This window comes from Martes martes (genome assembly GCF_963455335.1).
Source record: "Martes martes genome assembly, chromosome: 5".
NCBI lineage: Eukaryota > Metazoa > Chordata > Mammalia > Carnivora > Mustelidae > Martes > Martes martes.
Genome location: NC_137892.1, coordinates 3,692,052 through 3,711,259, shown reverse-complemented (window position 1 = coordinate 3,711,259; position 19,208 = coordinate 3,692,052).

Here is a 19,208-nt window from a genome sequence, read left to right as displayed (position 1 = left end):
GATTTCAGCCTAGGGGCATGGAAGGTCCGATCAGCTGCCTCTGGGACAAGCTGCCTTGATGACTGATCGGTGGTCGGGTCTCAGGTTTTGCCCACCTGTGCATTAGGATCCAGTGTGGTATTCAAAAAAGCGTTGGTATCGGGGACCCTGCATGTGTGCCCTAATCTAGGGGCTTTGTGCAGCTCCATAGGGCATATTTCAATCTGGAGTGCAGGGATCATCCAGTGGTGTGGCTCATGAGTCCCCAGTCTGGAGGACTTGTGTTCCAGGAATCTGGGGACCAATATCTGAAAACCCAAGCTAGGTTTATGTGTATGGTCTAGGTTATGGAACTCTGATCTGGGGATGCTGAGGCAAGGTCACCAGATTCTGAATTAAAGAGAGTGTCAGGCATTCACTCACACTAGAATTGGTGTCCTAGGGCCGCTGAAGTTCTGGGTGTACTGCTGGGTCATGGAGGTTTCTCTTGCTCGGGTGGCTTTGCACAGTTCCAAATACTATGGTTTCAATCTGGAGGACAGATGGAGTCCTGTTGTATGGCTCTAGGGTCCTCCAAATGGAGGGATCCCAGAACAGCGCTCTGGTTATGGATGCCTAAAAACTGAACACAGGGTTTCGCTTAGGGCATGGGGCATGGGACATGGGAAGTCTGATCGGCTGACTCTGGCACCAGCTACTTGGGTGGCTGACTGGAGGTTGGTGCTCAGCTTGAGGGACTGAATCTGTATTAGTGTCAAGGGTTGGCTTCTGCAACTGTGAGTGGTTTAGTGGTATCGTGCAGCTTTCTCCTAATCTGGGGTTGGCGTGGAGCTCCATCAGACATGTTTTCCATCTCGAGGGCAGGCAGAGTGGATGTGAGGATGGAAGTCTGTAAAGCCAATCTAGGGGTATGGTAAGGGGCTAGGGCATGACAGGGTGAATCTGCAGTCTCTGAGCAAGCTCCCCAGGATCTGAGGTTAAGGCAAGTGCGAAGAGGTCGCTCAGGTTGGAGTTTGTGTCCCTGAGATCCGTCGAATCTGGGAGTGGCATCAGGGGGACATGCAGTTTTCTCCGGCTCTGGAAATTTTGCATAGTTAAAAAATAGCTTGGTCTATTCTGGGGAATAGGTACTGTCCTGATTTATGGCTCAGGGGTGCCCCATATGGAGGGATTTGAGAGTAGGGCTCTGGGTATGGATGCCTGAAAACCAAAACTAGGTTTAGGACTAGGTCCTAGTGGCATCATAGGCCTTAGGTTCTGGCTCTGGGCTGAGCTACCCATGGGGTTGTGTTGAAAATGGGGCTCAGGCTAGGGGTCAAATGGGTGTTTGTGTCCCGGGTGGCCAGGATTAATGGGTGTGTCCTCAAGGGCAATGCAGATTTCACCCAACTCTGGGGATATACATATCTCCAGAAAGCTTCTGGGGGACAAGAGGATTTCCATTTTGGGACTCAGGGGTCTCCCATGTGGAGGGATTTGAGAGAAGAGGACTGGGGATTGATGTCTGAAAACCCAACGTATTGTTACGATTTGTGCCTGGGGAATGGCCACTCTGATGTGCTGACTCTGGCGCCAGCTATGTGGGTGGCTGACTGGAAGTCGGGGCTCAAGTGAGGGACAGAATGTGTTTTAGTGTCCAGGGCCAGCTTCCGTAAATGAGAGTGGCTTTGTGGGTTCGTGCAGCTTTATCTGAATCAGTGGGTTGCATGCAGCTCCATAGGGCCTGTTTTCCTTCTGGAGAGCAGGAAGAGTACTGTGCTGTTTCTCAGGTGTACCCTATCTGGAGGGCTCGTGGACCAGGACTCTCTAGACAGAGGCCGGAGAACCAGGCTAGGGCTAGGTTAGGGCATAGGGCATCGAAGGCCAAATGTACGTACATTGAGGCAAACTCCAGGGAATCTGAAGTTAAGGCAAGGGTCAGAATGTCGCTCAGCGTGGAGTTCGTGTAGATAGGATGTACCAAATAGAGGTTTACTCTCATGGTGGCAAGGAGATTTGTCCCGATCAGGAGATTTTGTGCACATCCAAATAGCTTGGTCTATTCTGGGGTTAGGTGCTGTGTTGCTTTAGGAATCTGGGTTCCCCCATATGGAGGGATTCGAGAGCAGTGTTCCAGGTATGGATGCCTGAAAACTGAGCCTAGGTTTTGCATTTGGTTCTAGTAGCATGGCAGGACTTAGATCCTGGATCTGGCGAAGCTACCCATGTGGGTTTGTTGAAAATGTGGCTCAGGCTAAGGGTCACAATGGGTGTTCGTGTCCTGCATGGCCTGTAAAAGTGGGCATGGCCTCAGAGGCAACACAGGTTTCTGCCATCTTTGAGTCTTTCACATAGCTCCAAAAATCAAGGTTTCCTTCCAGGGGGCAGGGGGAGTTCAGTTTTGTGGCTGTGGGCTCCACTATGTGGAGGGATTGGAGAGAAGGTCTTTGTGTATGGATGCCTGCTAACCCAACCTAGGTTTAGCATAAAGGTCTAGGGGCACGGCAGGTACGATCTCCTGGCTCTGGGGTCAACTATTCAGGGGGTTGATTTGAATTGGTGTCTCATGCTGATGGATCACAATGCAGATTTGTGTCCTGGGAGATCTTGGAATGTAGCAGTGGCTCATTCTCCTACCGTGAGGGTTGTGTCACAGCCCCAAATAGCAACTTTTCCTTCTGGGGACAAGATGTGATGTGTTCTGTGGCTTAGAGATCCCCCAAATACTTGTATTCCAGACCAAGCCGGGGGGGGGGCTGATGCCTGGGAACCCAAGCTATGGCACAGATTAGAGCCTAGGGGCATTTCAGGTTCAATCATCTCTCTCTCTGGGGTTATCTACTTGCGTGTCTGATACGAGGTAGTTGCTCAGGGTGTGTCAGACTGTGCATTGTTGGTCGTATTATCACTTTGGGGTGGTCCAGGGGGCTTGCAGTTTTCTCCTATTCTTGAGGTTTCTGGAAGCTCTAAAGAGCCGAGCTTCCTTCTGGAGGACAGGCACAGTCCTGTGGTGTGGGCATGGAATCCCCATGCTAGAGGATGTCTGGGGCAGAACTCTGGGGAGAGAATTCTGAAATCACCAACTAGGGTTAGGATTAAGGCCGAGGGTATGACAGGCCCTCTCTGCAGACCTTGGGCAAGCTCCTTGGATCTGAAAACAGGGCGAGTGTGAGGTGAGACTCAGCCTTTTGCCTCTGGTTTTTGTCTCTTGGATGTATGCGGAATGTAGGGGTGTCCTCATGGGGCAATTGAAGATTCTCCTTCTTTGGGGGTTTTCCACAGCTCCAAATAGCACGGTGTCATTGTGGGGGAAAGTAGGAATCCTGTTTCTGATTCAGAGGTCCCCATAAGGAGGGCTTCACAAGCAGTGCTCTGGGTATTAAGGCCTGGAAACCCAACCTTGGGTTAGGATATTTGCCTAGGGACACCACAGGTCTCACAGGCTCCCGCCAGACACCCAGGTACATGGTGCCAGAGAGAAGATTGAAGTTGACATACCTCTAGGCTCTAATCTAAACCCTAGCTTAGGTTTTCAGGCATCGTTCCCCAGAGGCCTGATTTCCAGTACCAGCATATGGTGCATCCCTGAGGCACACAACAGAACCCCCACTGTCCTCAGAAGGGAGCCTTGCTATCTGTAACTGTGTAAAACCCTCAGGGCAGTAGAATCCTGCATGGCCCTTGAGCCACCACCACATTCCAAGGTCTCCCTGGACACAAACTGGCATTGTGAGGCATCAGCATGAGACTCCATTTCAACACATTCCCTTGGGTAGATCGCCCCAGAGCCTGTAGATCGAAACTGCCTTGTTCCTCAGGGCCAAAGGGAACATGAAGTAGGGTTTCCAAGATTCAAGAGGCACCCTCCTCTTGAATCTTTCCCTAGGGGGAGTCTTGAGCCATTGAACTGTAAGGGCTTACTTAAGCAGGGGGAGCCATATTGTTGCAGTGAACTTAGATTGACCCTGCCCCTCCTAGAGGAACTTCCTTGCAAAGCCTAGATGGAGGGGCGGGTCAGGCCAGGTGAAAACATCCATTCAGAGAGGCACACATATATCTACTAGTGTAAATTGAAATTCGATTGCTGCCTGTGTATTGCAATCTCATTGGCTACCTGTATAGCCCGGCTAAAAGGGCCTCTATAAAAGTTGGCTTGCGAGGCTAGTAGAGGCAGTCTCTCGCAGTCTCGCCGGAGCAGTAAGAACTGTAAGAGCTGTCGGGGGGGGGGGGCTTGCCAGTGCAGCCTCCCTCCGGGGAGTGGCCTTGCCAGTGCAGCCTCCCTCTGGGGATTGTCCTTGCCAGTTTAGCCTCCCTCCGGGGAGTAAGAGCTGTCCCCTGTAGGAGCCGTCGAGAGCTGTCAGTGGGAGCTGTCAGCTGTAGGAGCCATCCAGAGCTGTCAGCTGTAGGAGTCGTCGAGAGCTGTCAGCGGGAGCTGTCAGCTGTAGGAGCCGTCGAGAGCTGTCAGCAAGAGCTGTCAGCTGTAGGAGCTGTAAGAGCTGTCAGCAAGAGCGGACAGCTGTAGGAGTCGTGGAGAGCAGTAAGGGCTGTCAGTAAGAGCTGTCAGAGTTGACAGGAGTGCTTGCCAGAGTAGCCTCCCTCCGGGGAGTGTCCTTCTGGGAAGCGGCCTCGTCAGCAGCAGCCTCGTCTGGAGCAGTCTCATCCAGTGTGGCCTCGTGCAGGGTGGCTTCGTCAGAGAGCGACCTGTCCGGAGAGCGGCCTCATCCGGAATGTCCTTCTGGGGAGCGGCCCTGTCGGGGTCATCATCATCATCTCTTAGTAAGAGATAGCCCTTACCAGTCGGGTTGGTTTCTGATGCTGGCGCGAAATAAAGCTTTGCTTGACCTCGCTTTGTATCAGTCTCATTCCTTTGATCACGGACCCTAATAGAACAAGCCTAGTCCTGTCCCAAAGATGGAAACATTGCTGTTTTGAGCAGCTCACAACACGCAGAGTAGGAAAACCTCCATGGCCTCATGAGGCCACACCTCAATTTGGCAGCCAACATGGACACAAACTCCAGCCTGGGCGAACATCCGACACTTGCCCATGTTTCAGATGCTGGAGATCTTGATTCAGCCTTGGTATATTGGCCTCCCATGCCCTAAGACCTAAACCTAACCCTAGCTTGTGTTTTCAGACTTCCGTCCTCACACTTCTGGCCCACAAGCCCTCCGGATTGGGAATTCTGGAGCTACAATCCAGAACTCTGCCTCCCCACCAGAAGGAAAACATGCTCTATGGGGCTGCCCTCAAACCCCAAATTAGAGCCAACCTGCACGGCCCTCGATGACAACACAATTTCATAGGCTGTCCTGTGCTCTAAGGCACTGTCTGAAACAGCCTGAGCCCAGACCTCCCGTCAGACACCCAGACAGCTGGTGTCAAATCCAGCAATCAGATGTGCCATGTGTTAGGGTCCGTGATCAAAGGAACGAGACTGATACAAAGCGAAGGTCAAGCAAAGCTTTATTTCACACCAGCATCAGAAACCAACCTGGCCGGTAGGGGCCGTCTCTTACAAAGAGGCAGCCACGAGGACCCCCGCGAGACCACTCCCTAGACGAGGCCGCTCCCAACGACGGAGAGGAGATGACAATGAGGACGACTCCGAGGACGACAGCCCTGATGACACAGACTCTGCTCCCCATGACGTTGCTCCCAGCGAGGCCGCTCTGGATGAGGCCGCTCTCAGACGAGGCCGCTCTCCGACGATGCCACTCTGGACGAGGCCACTCTGGACAAGACTGCTCCAGACGAAGCTGCTTCCCAGTCGAGACTGCTCCCCGGAAGGACGCTGCTCTGGCAAGGTCACTCCCGTCGACTCTTACAGCTCTTACGGACAGCTCTTACTGACAGCCCTTACTGCTCTCGACGACTCCTACAGCCGTCAGCTCTCACTGACAGCCCTCGACGACTCCTACAGCTGACAGCTCTCGCTGACAGCCCTCGATGACTCCAACAGCTGACAGCTCTTGCTGACAGACCTCGACGACTCCTACAGCTGTCAGCTCCTGCTGACAGCTCTCACAGCTCTTGCTTCTCCAGTGAGACCACTCCTGATGAGGCTTACAGCTCCTGCTCCTACAGGGGACAGCTCTTACTCCCCAGAGGGAGGCTGCACTGGCAAGGCCACTCCCCAGAGGGAGGCTGCACTGGCAACGCCACTCCCCGGAGGGAGGCTGCACTAGCAAGGCCACTCCCCAGAGGGAGGCTGCACTGGCAAGGCCACTCCCCAGAGGGAGGCTGCTCTGGCAAGGCCACTCCCCGGAGGGAGGCTGCTCTGGCAAGGCCTCCCAACAGCTCTCACTCCTCTTGCTGCTCCGGGGAGACTGCGAGAGACTGCCCCTACTAGCCTTGCCAACCAACTTTTATAGAGGCACTTTTAGCCGGGCTATACACAGGTAGCCAATGAGATTGCAATACACAGAGAAAACTGCACAGTCACACTAGATCTGCCACACACAAAAAAAGTGGTAGGTTACACACGGGCGGCCAATCAAATTTCAATTTACCCTAGTAGATATATGCGTGCCTCTCTGATTGGTTGTCTTCACCTGGCCTGACCCGCCCCCCCATCTAGGCTTTGCAAGGAAGTTCCTCTGGGAGGGGCAGGGTCAATCTAAGTTCACTGCAACAATATGGCTCCCCCTGCTTAAGTAGAGGGGCAGGGTCAATCTAAGTTCACTGCAACAATGTGGCTCCCTCTGCTTAAGTAAGCCCTTACACCATGGACATAGGCCATCATCTCTACCCAACCTGGATTCTCAGGCATCTGTCCCCAGAAATTATCTGAAATCCCTGCACATGGGGGAACCTGATGCACAAAACAGAACTCCTTCCCTGTGGCAGGAAACCTTGCTGTTGGATTGGGTGTCAAACACTCAGTGCAGGAAAAATTTGCTTTGCCCATGAAGTCACGCCCAATCTTGAGGACCGCCTTGGACACAAACACGCATTGTGCCCCTCATCCTGAGCCCCATTTTCAAATAACACCCCACGGTAGCTGCACCAAGAGCCCGCATATCGGACTAGGCATGTCCCTAGGCCTTAAACTTAACCCAAGGTGGGCTTTTGCAGGTGCCTGTACCCAGAGCCCTGCTCTGGAATCCCTCTTTTTGGGGGACCCCTGAGCAAGAAACATGACTCCTCCCTTCCCCCAGAATGACACCATACTACTGGGAGCTGGGCAAAATCCTAGAGAGGGAGAATCTTCCATGGCCCGTAAGGCCAAACCTACAATCTGCAGCCATTCTAGGCAGAAAATAGAGAGAAAAAAGCCTGCGGTACCGCCGCACGATCGCCCTGATTTAATGAGGAGCTCCCCTCAGTGGCTGCATGTTGGGTTTGCCATACCCTTGACCCTAATCCTAACCCGAGTTTGTGCTTTCAGACTTCTGTCCCCAGAGCCTTGGCCCACACACCCTCCAGGCTGGGGCCTCTGGAGCTAAACTGCAGGACTCTCCATCCTTCCAATATGAAACTCTGCCCTTTACAGTTGCCAAAACCTCCACATTAGGAGAAAACTGCAAGGACCCGAGGCCACCCTGATTTTGTAGGCTGCCCTGGGCAAAAATGTGCAGTCTGACACAACCTGTGCATCTCCCTCCACTCAGACACCCAGGTATATGGCCCCAGAGACTGATGACTTAATCTGACATGCCGCTAGGTCCTAATCTGAACCTAAGCATAGGTTTTCAGGCTTCTGTCCCCAGAGGCCTGGTCTCAAATCCAACATAAAGGGGTCCCTGAGGGACACAACAGAACACCTTCTGTCCCCAAAAGGAACCTTGCTATTTGGAGCTGTGTAAAGCCCTCAGGGTAGGAGAATCCTGCATAGCCCTTAAGCCACCACAAAATTCCAACTTCTCCCTGGACACAAACCCACATTGGGACCCATCAGCATGAGACTCCATTTCACCTCAGCACACTGGGTAGCACTCCACAGGGTCCGCAGATTGAAGCTGCCTTGTTCCTAGGTGACCATGGGAATGCCAGGTGGGGTTTCCAGGCATCCATACGTAGAGCCCTGCTCTCGAATGTTTCTGTATGGGTGTCCCTCGAGCCATCATATAGGACTCCCTATGTCCTGCAGAAGGACACCCTGCTGTTTCCAGCAGCTCACAACACCCAGAATGGGAAAACCTCCACGACCTCATGAGGCCCCACCTCCATTAGGCGGCCATCATGGACACAACGTCCAGCCAGAGCGAACGTCTGACACTTGCCCTTACTTCAGGTGCTGGAGATCTCGATTCAACCTCTGCAGATTGGGCTTATCTTGCCCTAGGCCCTAAACCGAACCAGAGCTTGTGTTTTCAGACTTCTGTCCTCACACTTCTGGCCCACAAGCCCTCCGGATTGGGAATTCTGGAGCTACAATCCAGAACTCTGCCTCCCCACCAGAAGGACAAAGTGCCCTATGTGGCTGCCCAAAAGCCCTAAATGAGGATAAACCTGCACAGCCCTTCACAGCACCCCAATGTCATAGGCCATCCTGTGCACTAATGTTATCTAACACAGCCTGAGCCTAGACATCCTGTCAGTCACCCAGGGAGCTAGCCACATATCCAGCCATGGCCATGGGCCCGCATCTCTACCCAACCTTGGTCTTCTGGCATCTGTCCCCAGACCTTATCTCAAACTCCTGCATATGCGGGGACCTGATGCACAAAACAGAAGTCTTCCTTCTGCATGGCAGGAAACCTTGTTGTTTGGAAGGGTGTCAAAACCTCAGAGTTGGAGAAACTTGCAGGGCCTATGAGGCCACGCCCACTCTTGAGGGCCGCCCTGGGCACAAACATGCATCGTGACTCTCAGCCTTAGCCCTTTTCAAATAATTCCCCTCAGTAGCTGGACCAGGAGCACGCATATCAGGCTTGCCATGCCCCTAGCACAAATCCTAACCCAAGGTGGTGTTTTGCAGGTGCCCATACCCAGAGCCCTGCTCTGGAATTCCCCGTTTGGGGGGACCCCTGTGACAGAAAACATGACTCCTCCCTTCCCCCAATATCACACCAAACTATTGGGACTTGGGCAAAATCTCCAGAGAGGGAGAATCTTCCATGGCCCCATGAGGCCCCCACACATTCTGCAGCCAACTTAAACTCACAATCCATAGACAAAAGCCTGAGCTACCACCTCACAGTCACCCTACTTTCAGATCCCAAGGAGCTCCTCTCGGGGTCTTCAGATCAGGCATGCCAAACCCTCGGCCCTAAGTTTAACCCGAATTGGTGTTTTTAGATTTCTGTCCCCAGAGTCCTGTCTCACACACCCTCCAGACTCCAGCCTCCAGAGCCACACCGCAAGAATGAGCCTGCCCTCCCAATGGAAATTGTGCCCTTTAAAATTGACAAAACACCCCAGATTAGGAGAAACATGCAAAGTCCCCGAGGCCACCTCAATTTAATAGGCCACCGTGGACAAAAATGCGCAGACTGACACACCCTGAGCAATGACCTCCAGTCAGACACCAAGGTAGATGGCCCCAGAGACAGAAGATTGAATGTGACATGCCCCTATACCATAATCTGAACCCTAGCTGAGGTTTTCAGGCATCTGTCCCCACACGTTATATCATATCCTTGCATATGGGGGAACCTGATGCACAAAAATGAACTCCTATTTCCCAATGTCTGAAAACCTTACTGTTGGGATGGGTGTCAAACCGTCTGAATTGGTGAAACCTACAGGGTGCATGAGGCCACGCCCACAATTGAGGGTCGCCTTGGGCACAAACATGCATTGTGACCCTCAGCCTGAGCGCCATTTTCAAATGAGGCCCCTCGGTTCCTGGACCAAAAGCCCATAAATTGGACTTGGCATGCCCATAGGCCCAAATATGAACCCAAGGAAGGGTTTTACAGGCACCTGTTCACAGAGATGTGATCTGGAATCCCTCTTTTTTGGGGGCCCCTGGATTATAAACAGGACTCCCTTCCCCCACAATAACACCAAACTATTGGGATCCATGCAAAATTCCCAGAGAGGGAGAACCTTCCATGCCCTATGAGGCCACCCCTACATTCCATGGCCACCCTAGACACAAAATCCAGAGGCAAAAGCCTGAGCTACCCCCTCCCAATCGCCCTAATTTCAGATCCTGAGGAGCTCCCTCGGGGTCTGCAGGTCAGGAATGCCATACCCTCAGCCCTAACCCTAATCCCTTTTGTCTTTTCAGACTTCTGTCCCCAGAGCTCTGACCTGCACACCCTTCAGGCTGGATCATCTGGAGGATGGATCATCTGGAGTACAGGACTGTGCCTGTACTCCCTAAGGAAACTGTGCCCTTTAATGTTGCCAAAACCCTCCAGGTTAGGAGAAACCTGCAAGCCCCCTAAGCCACCCAGTTTCGTAGGCCGCCCTGGGTAAAAATAAGCAGGCTGACATACCCTGTGCATGGACCTGCAGTCAGACACCGAGGTAGATGGCCCCAGAGACAGAAGATTGGACTGGACATGAGCCTAGGCTCTAATCTGAACACTAGCTGTGATTTTCAGGCATCTAGTCCCAGAGCCCTGGTCTCAAATACCAACATATTGGGGGTGGGTCCCTGAGGCCCAGAACAGAAAACCTCCTGTCCCAGAAGGAAACCTTGCTATTTGGAGCTGTGTCTAAGCCTCAAGGCAATATAATCCTGCATGGCCCCTGAGCCGATGCCACATTCCAAGGTCTCCCTGGACACAAAACCAGATTGTGACCCAACAGTGTGAGACTCCATTTACTCTCAGCCCCCTGTGTAGGTCATACCAGAGCCAGAAAATCGAACCTCCCATGTCCATAGGATCCAATGGTACTCCTAGGTGGTGTTTCCAGGCATCCATATGCAGAGCCCTGCTCTTGAATCTTCTATATTAGGGACCTATGAGCCATCAAGAAGATGCCTCCTGTCCTGCAGAAAGAAACCCTGATGTTTGGAGCTGCACACAACCCCCAGATTGGGAAAACCTCCATGGCATCATGACACCACCGCTGCATTAGGCAGACATAAAGGACACAAACTTGAGCCTGAGCGAACGTCTGACCCTTGCCCTTACTTCAGATGACGGGATTCTCGCCTGAGCCTCTGCATTTTGGGCCTGCCATGCCCTAGGCCCTAAAAATTACACGAGCTTTTGTTTTCAGACTTCTGTCCTCAAACTAACTACAAAAATAATACCTGAAATAAATACAATGTATAGCATCATTATTCCTACATGGAATCTAATCATGATTGGTGACACAAAAAAATCAGTGTTGTATTTCAACTATAAGAACACTAATGACCAACATTCATAAGACCCACCCACTAACTAAAATTATCAACAACTCATTTATCAACCTACCGCACCATCAAACATCTCAGCATGATGAAATTTTGGGTCCCATCTTGGAATTTGCCTAATCCTTCAAATTCTTACAGGTTTATTCTTAGGTACACACTACACATAAGACACAACCACAGCCTTCTCATCAGTTACACACATCTGTGGAGATGCCAATTACGGCTGAATCATCCAACATATGCATGCTAACGGAGCCTCCATATTCTTCATCTGCCTCCTCCTACATGTAGGACGAGGCCTATACTAAGGATCTTATATATTCCCTAAAACATGAAACATCTGCATTATCCTACTATTTTCAGTTATAGCAACAGCATTCATAGGTTATGTTTTACCATGAGGACAAATGTCCTTTTGAGGTGCAACCATAATTACCAACTTACTATCACCCATCCCACACATTGGAACCAACCTCACAGAGTGAATCTGAGGAGGTTTTTCAGTAGACAAAGCCAACTTAAAACGATTCTTTGCCTTCCACTTTATCTTACCATTCATCATCTCGGCACCAGCAGCAATTCATCTACTATTTCTTCATGAAACAGGATCCAACAATACTTCTGGAATCCCATCTGATTCGGACAAAATTCCATTCCACCCATACCACACAATTAAAGACATCCTAGGTGCCCTATTCCTAATCCTAGTACTCGTAATACTAAAACTAGGAGGAGTACTAGCCCTAGTCTTCTCCATTCTAGTCCTAGCCATTATTCCAGTATTACATACTTAAAAACAACGAGGTATGATATTCCGCCCACTAAACCAATGCCTATTTTAATTACTGGTAGCTGATCTTCTTACCTTAACATGAATTGGGGGTCAACCAGTAGAACACCCCTTCATCACCATTGGTCAATTAGCCTCAATCCTTTACTTTACAATCCTCCTAATTCTAATAACAACTATCAGCATTATCGGGAAGAACTTATTAAAACGAAGAGTCTTTGTAGTATATTAATTACTTTGGTCTTGTAAACCAAAAATGGAGAACTCCATCTCCCTAAGAATCAAGGAAGAAGTAATAGCCTCAACATCAGCACCCAAAGCTGACATTCTAACTAAATTATTCCCTGATTTCCTCATCCCATTATTTCAATTCATATATTTTAAAACATCTACTGTGCTTCCCCAGTATGTATTTTCCCCACCCTTATGTATATTGTGCATTAATTGTTTGCCCCACGCATATAAGCAGGTACATACTGTGATTGATTTTACATACGGGCACCTCACCTAGACCACGAGCTTGATCAACAGGCCTCAAGAAACCATCAATCCTTGCGCTATGTGCTCCTCTTCTCGCCCCAGGCCCATTGAATATGGGGGTTTCTACAGTGAAACTATACTGGCATCTGGTTCTTACTTCAGGGCCATGATAGTCCTCAATCCAATCCTACTATCCCTTCAAATGGGACATCGTGATGGCCTAATGACTAATCAGCTCATGATCACACATAACTGTGGTGTCATGCATTTGGGATTTTTTAATTTTGGGGGGCGGGGACTGGTATCACTCAGCTATGGCTGTAAAGGCCTCGTTGCATTCAAATGCCTTGTAGCTGTTCTTTATCATCATCATTTATCCGCATTGCACAACCATAAGGTGCAATTCAGTCAATGGTTACAGGACATACACACGTATACGCGTACACACATACACACGTACACATGTACGCATATTCAACAGAGAGAAACTAGCTAAATCAAAACCCCTCTACACCCTTGTAACTTCAAAAGTATACAAAGACTTAAAATTGTCCTGCCAAACCCCAAAATCAGAACTAAGCACATGCAACATACATAAGAATCCACTTATACTGATACTCCATACATTAATCTCTATTACTAATTTACCCAGAACACTCTATTCAAGAAAGCTATCTATAGATTTAATACCCCACCTCTAATACCCCCATCAACTTACATTTAATACTAATAATTAAATTACCGTGCCTAAGCACCTTAACATTAACTAATCTAATCCTACACCTGTTAATGTAGCTTATTAAACAAAGCAAGGCACTGAAACTGCCTAGAAGAGTCATAAGACTCCATAAACATAAAGGTTTGGTCCTAGCCTTCCTATTGATTATTAACAGAATTACACTTGCAAGTCTCAACATCCCAGTGAAAATGCCCTCTAAATCCCTAAACTGATTAAAAGGAGCAGGTATCAAGCACACTAAATGAGTAGCTCATAACACCTTGTTCAAACACACCTCCACGGGATACAGCAGTGACAAAAATTTAGCCATGAACAAATGTTTGACTAAGTCATGTTAATATTAAGAGTTGATAAGTTTCGTGACAGCCACCACAGTCATACGAGTAACCCAAATTAATAGGCTCATGGCGTAAAACATGTTAAGTACTATATCACACTACAGGTAAAATTTAACCAAGGCATAAAAAGCTATTGTTAACATAAAATATACCAAGAAAGTGACATTATTTCCAACCACATGATAGCTGAGACCCAAACTGGGATTAGATACCCCACTATGCTCAGCCCTAAGCATAAATAATGTGTACAAAAAAATTATCTGTCAGAGAACTACTAGCAACAGCTTAAAACTCAAAGGACTTGGCGGTGCTTTACATCTCTCTAGAGGAGCCTAATTCTATAATTGATAAACTCCAATAAATGTCATCACTTCTAGCTAAGTCAATCTATATACCGCCATCTTCAGCAAACCCTCAAAAGGAAGAAAACTATGCATAATAATTATACATAAAAATGTTAGGTCAAGGTGTAACCCATGAAGTGGGAAGAATGGGCTACATTTTCTAAACAAGAATATGCTCACCAAAGATTTTATGTAAACTAAAAACTAAAGGTGGATTTAGTAGTAAATTAAGAATAGAGAGCTTAATGGAATAGGGCCATGAAGCATCCACACACCGTCCAACACCCTGCTCAAGCAATACACCCAAACACTACATAATACAGAGTAAACCAATGCAAGAGGAGATAAGTCGTAAAAAGGTAAGCATACTGGAAAGTGTGCTTGGATAAATCAAAATGTAGCTTAATTAAAGCATCTGGCTTATACTCAGAAGATTTCATACACCAATGACAACATTGAACCAAAACTAGCCCAACCAACCACTAACTCAACTACTACAATAAGCCTCTAATCAAAACATTCAATTACATCATTATAGTATAGGAGATAGAAATTTTACTTGGAGCTATAGAGAAAGTGTCCTAAGAGAATGATGAAAGAAAGTTTAAAGTAATAAACAGCAAAGATCAGCCTTTATCCATTTATACATTTTGCATGAGCTAGATAGAATAATTTAGCAAAGAGATTTTAAGCTAACTCCCCCCAAACCAGACAAGCTACCTATGAACAAACCACAGGGATAAACTCACCTATGTTGCAAAATAGTGAGAAGATTTATAGGTAGAGTTGAAAAGCCTAACAAGCCTGGTGATAGCTGGTTGCCCAGAATAGAACCTCAGTTCAACTTTAAATTTACCCAACAAATCCCAAAATTATAATGTAAATTTAAAATATAATCTAAAAAGGTACAGCTTTTTAGAATAAGGATAGAACCTTACTCAGAGAGTAAAGTTAAATAAAACCATAGTAGGCCTAAGAGCAGCCACCAATTAAGAAAGCATTCAAGCTCAACAACCCAACCCTCTTAACTCCAAAAATCTTAAACCAACTCCTAATGTACTACTGGGCTAATCTATTTAATAATAGAAGCAATAATGCTAGTAGGAGTAACAAGAAACATTTCTCCTTGCATAAGCTTATAACAGTCAACGAATACCCACTGATATTTAACAACATGATAAAAATAAACTATTAATAAAACACTTATCAAATCAATTGTTAGCCCAACACAGGTATGCAACAAGGAAACATTAGAAGAAGTAAAAGGAACTCGTCAAACACAAACCCCACCTGTTTACCAAAAACATCACCTCCAGCATGCCCAGTATTGGAGGCACTGCCTGCCCAGTGACACTAGTTAAACGGCCACAGTATCCTGACCGTGCAAAGGTAGCATAATCATTTGTTCTCTAAATAAGGACTTGTATGAATGGCCACACGAGGGTTTAACTGTCTCTTACTTCCAGTCAGTGAAATTGACCTTCCTCTGAAGAGGCGGGAATAAACTAATAAGATGAGAAGACCCTATGGAGCGTCAATTAACTAGTCCATAATAAGTCTATTTAATCACCAATTAGGAATAACACAATCTTATTAATGGATTAACAATTTAGGTTGGGGTGACCTCGGAGAATAATATAACCTCTGACTGATACAAATATAGACAAAACCAGTTGAAATATAGTATCACTTATTGATCCAAGAAATTTGATCAACGGAACAAGTTACCCTAGGGATAACAGAGTCCATATCAGCAATAGGGTTTACAACCTCGATGTTGGATCAGGACATCCCAATGGTGCAGCAGCTATTAAAGGTTCCTTTGTTAAACAGTTAAAGTCCTACGAGATCTGAGTTCCAACCGGAGCAATCCAGGTTGGTTTCTCTCTATTACAACAACTTCTCCCAGTACAAAAGGACGAGAGAAGTAAGGCCTATTCCATCAGAATGCCTTAGCATTAATAGAGGATATAATCTTAATCTTAATAGTCCACCTTCATTTCATAGCCCTAGAGATAGGGCTCGTTAGGGTAGCAGAGCGCAGCAATTGTGTAAAACTTAAACTTTTATTCTCAGAGGTTGAATTTTTTTTCCTAACATTATGATTATATTTAATATCATTTCACTAATTGTACCTATCCTACTTGTTGTAGCCTTTCTAACATTAGTAGAACGAAAAATCCTAGGGTATATACAACTCCGTAAAGGCCCAAACATTGTAGGACCCTATGGCCTCTTGCAACCAATTGCAAATGCCATGAAACTATTCACTAAAGAACCTTTACGACCCCTAACATCATCTATCACTATATTTGTCATAGCCCCAATCCTAGCCCTAACACTAGCCCTAACCATATGAATCCCATTACCAATACCTTACCCTCTCATGAATATAAACCTAGGAATCCTATTCATACTAGCAATATCAAGCCTAGCTGTTTACTCTATTTTATGGTCCGGGTGAGCTTCAAACTTAAAATATGCCCTAATTGGGGCCCTTCGAGCTATAGCCCAAACAATTTCCTACGAAGTCACACTAGCCATTATCCTCCTATCAGTACTATTAATAAATGGCTATTTTCCCCTATCCACACTTACTACTACACAAGAACACCTATGACTAATCCTCCCCACATGACCCCTAGCTATAGTATGACTTATCTCAACCCTAGCAGAAACCAACTGCACCCCATTTGACTTAACAGAAGGAGAAGCAGAATTAGTCTCCAGATTCAATGTCAAATAGGCAGCCAGACCATTCGCCCTATTTGTTGGCTGAATATGCCAACATTATTATAATGAATATCCTTACAACTCTCCTGTATTTTTGGTGCATTCCACACCCCATACTTACCGGAAGTACACTAAATCAATTATACTATAAAAACACTTCTACTAACAACTTCCTTCCTATGAATTCGAGCATCCTATTCACGATTCCGTTATGATCAACTCATACATTTATTACGAATAAACTTCCTCCCCCTGACACTAGCCCTATGTATATGACATGTAGCCTTACCCATTATAACAGCAAGTATTCCTCCCCAAATATAAGAAATATGTCTGACAGAAGAGGTACTTTGATTATAGAACTTTGAGCACTCTTATTTCTAGAATAATAGGAATTGAACCTAATCCTAAAAACTCAACTCACACCAAATTCTACAGTAAGGTCAACTAAATAAGCTATCGGGCCCATACCCCGAAAATGTTGTTGTATCCCCTTCCCATACTAATTAAACCCCTATCCTTACTATCATTATATCAACTGTCATTTCAGAAAACATTGTAGTACTAATAAGCTCTCACTGACTGACAATATGAATTGGATTCGAAATAAATATACTAGCTATTATCCCCATTTTAATAAAAAAAATCCACAAGCCATAGAAGCATCAACAAAATATTTCTTTACCCATGCCACTGCATCTATACTCTTAATATTAGGAATTATTATGAACCTACTATTGACAGGACAGTGAAAAATATTAAATACCCCTAACCCAATTGCATCAAACATAATAACAATAGCTCTGACAATAAGATTAGGACTATCACCCTTCCACTTCTGAGTACCTGAAGTAACCCAAGGAATCCCACTATCATCAGGAATAATCCTACTAACCTGACCAAAAAAAAATCCTCCCCTTATCCGTTCTATACCAAATCTCTCCATCTATAAATACAAACTTAGTAGTAGCCATTGCTATTATATCCGTTCTAGCAGGAGGCTGAGGAGGTCTTAACCAAACACAACTACGAAAAATCCTAGCATACTCATCAATCGCCCACATAGGATGATTGATTGCTGTAACAACATATAACCCTACCTTAATAATACTAAACCTCATAATCTACATTACAATAACACTTGGAACATTTATACTGTTCACACTCAGTTCATCTACAACCACACTATCTCTATCTCATATATGAAACAAACTCCCACTAATTACCTCACTAATCCTAACACTCATACTATCACTAGGAGGCCTACCTCCCCTCTCAGGATTCATCACTAAATGAATAATCATCCACAAACTCACAAATCAACATTTATAGTAATTACAGTCCTACTAATATAGTAACTACAGCCCTACTAAACCTATACTTTTATATGCCGTTAACACACGCAACAGCACTAACTATATTCCCCTCAATAAACACCATAAAAATAAATGGCAATTCAAAAACACAAAAAACATAATTTTTTTATCCCCACTAATTGTAACTTCGACCATATTACTCCCATTAACCCCAATAATACTAACAATGTTCTAGAAGTTTAGGTTAAAAACACCAAGGGCCTTCAAAGCCCTAAGTAAGTGCCGTTCACTTAACTCCTGAATCTCACTTTAAGGACTGCAAGAGTATATCTCACATCTAGTGAACGCAAATCAATCACCTTAATTAAGCTAAGCCCTTCCTAGGCTGGTGGGCTATCATCACATGAAACTTTAGTTAACAGCTAAAAACCCTAGTCAACTGGCTTCAATCTACTTCTCCTGCTGCAAACAAACAAACAAACAAAAAAAGGTGGGAGAAGCCCTGGCAGGGTTGAAGTTGCTTCTTTGAATTTGCAATTCAACATGATGTTTCACCACAGAGTTTGGCAAAAAGAGGACTCAAACCCCTCTTCAATTTACAGTCTAATGCCTTTATCGGCCATTTTACCTATGTTCATAAAGCAATAATTATTCCCCACAAATCATAAAGACCCTTTACCTTTTATTTGATGCACTGCTCTTAGCCTATTAATCCGTAGTGAATTGGGCCCACCAAGTGCTCTACTAGGAGATGACCAAGTCTATAACATAATTGTAACTGCCTGTGCATTTGTAATAATTTTCTTTATAGTAATGCCAATTATGATTGGAGGATTCAGAAACTGATTAGTACCCTCAATAATTGGCACACCAGACATTGCATTTCCATGAATAAATAATATAAGCTTTTGACTTCTGCCCCCCTCCTTTCTTCTCCTTCTAGCTTCTTCCGTGGTAGAAGCAGGTGCAGGAACAGGAAGAACTGTGTACCCTCCTCTAGCAGGAAATTTAGCACATGCAGGAGCATCTGTAGATGTAATAATCTTCTCCCTACACCTGGCAGGTGTCTCATCCATCCTAGGAACCATTAACTTTATTACTATCATTATCAACATAAACCCCTCTGCAATACCACAATATCAAACTCCTCTATTCGTATGAACTGACCTGATCACGGCTGTACTTCTACTCTTATTATTATTATTTATTATCATTACCGGTTCTATCAGCCGGTATTACCACACTAC